The following is a 1999-nucleotide window of genomic DNA, read 5'->3' as shown; positions in this document are numbered from 1 at the left end:
TTATTTAAGTTCCTGGGCCATATGTTTTTGTTTCTTCAGTTTCTTCTGGGACATCTTTTCCCTCTGTGCAACCTGCTCTTCTACTTTAGGAATAAGGTGCTCCTTTTTTGGGGGGGTCCTCTCAATGCAGCAGGGGAGCTAATGTATGAATATTAATCTGGCCATGAGCTCTGTATGTGCTGAGGCACTTTGCTTGCCTTGTTCACCTGGACATGTTCAAAGACCAGAGAATCTCTACCCAAACCCTTAAGTTGAGCATTACTCTGCATTTTAATCATGAGCAGCAAAAATTCAGCACTCTTTTAGGGCCACCAATCCTGTGTCCAGCCCCACTGTTTGGCCTGGGGACACCTCCCAGCTCCACCATTGTAATGCCAGAAGGCCACACATTGCTTTTTTAAAGTGACATATTTCAGTACTTTTCAAATACCCTTGATGGCCTGCACAGTTTCATGGGTGTTCTTAAAGTGAACACAAAAACTTGAGCTTTTGATTTGCATGATTGTGTGGGGTTTTCCAGGTCAAGAGAGTAATGAACCATTTTCACAGATCATCTCAGGCAGCCGGCATTTTCTTCTGGCTTCCATGTTTCCTGTGGATAAATCAGATGTCAATTTTATGTTAGCTCATACACAGGCAGCAGTTTTACTGGATTGTGGAGGGAGTTTTTATACTTGGTTTTCAGCTATGTGAACATAGCATGTTGTCATGCAGGGGCTCTGACCCAGGAAACAAGGCTCAAGGATGTGGCAATTGAAAGAAGATGAGGCATAGTGGGAATCTTGGTCATTCTTTTTTGGGAGGTGGCCATAGCCATTAACCAGCTGACTATACACTAAACACACAACATAGCCTACCAGAAGTCTCAGCGAGGAAGCCTAATTATAGACATTTGAGGCCTGCCCCCACTACCCACCCCTTTAGGTTTCCTCACCCAACAACCCATACATCTACGCATCTACAATCCATAATGATCCCTTAGCAAGGAGGGCAGAGCCCTGCATCCACAGGCCACAACAATAATACAGGCTGCAAAATCACGCAACCCAAAGCCAAGACCCATCACTTATGATTACTAAAAATCATTGCTGCTTTCATCCCATATTGAGGTGGCAATAAAAGTCTTTTCCAGTCATATCCAATTATCCAGGGACAGACTAGATTCATCAGGGTTGTCCAGTAAAACTCACAGACATTTCAGTGTATACCCAGCAGGACCCCTCTGCATGCCTATGTGTCCAGTTCACAATGGTATTGGTCAGAACACCCCTACAGATGAAAGGGCAAGGCAGTTACAGGCATTAGAACAGGAAAATCACATCCATCTGGGAAAATGAATGTCAGCTTTGAATCCTGGGAAAGCACAGTGACCACCTACAGTGGCTTCCCTGGGTGGTGATAACACACTCGTACAGTTTTGCCTGAACTTCAGTGGGCTTAGTGTGCACCCGGGAACTCATAATTGGCCAAAGGGAAATAACAAACAGGCCCTATAAAATCTGTGTCCTACCCATGGGACCTGTCCAAGTCACATGTACCCAGGGGGTCCACTCACTGGTTACAAGGAGAACACGCTTCCAACCCTTTATTCATGGGGATAACAGGCTACCCAATGAAGGTGGAGGGCCTTCATTGTCCAGGGCCATGTCCAATCACAGTTGTCCCCTATTCAGTCCAGGGATAGGGCAGACAAAAGAACACTTAACTTGTTTCCCAAACCCAGGGTTAAGTACAACACCCTCTGTTGTCACCTGGACCTGTACTGGGCTGCTATGTATGCAGCAAAACTTCCATAGGAGCTAGTCCCCTCACAAGGACGCCCATTCAGAGCCCTCAGAACGACCTACAGGTGCTGGGCCCACCCCTTCATGGGAGGTGGGTTGACTGCCGTTCTGGGTCCTTGCTAGACAGGCCATTATAGCTCTCTGTCATGCCTGCAGCCTGTGGTTGGTATGTGACACGTGGCTTCCCTTGAATCTGTTCCTGAGCTGCCCATCAC

General features: G+C 46.8%; 1 pseudogene; it reads right to left on the bottom strand.

Annotated features, from left to right (window-relative positions):
* LOC107159422 lies at window positions 1–543 on the bottom strand (annotated as a pseudogene).
* Between the last annotated feature and the right edge of the window lie 1456 nt (window positions 544–1999).

Source organism: Marmota marmota, unplaced genomic scaffold (assembly GCF_001458135.2).
Source record: "Marmota marmota marmota unplaced genomic scaffold, marMar, whole genome shotgun sequence".
Lineage (NCBI taxonomy): Eukaryota > Metazoa > Chordata > Mammalia > Rodentia > Sciuridae > Marmota > Marmota marmota.
This window is presented reverse-complemented; position numbering and strand designations above follow the sequence as displayed.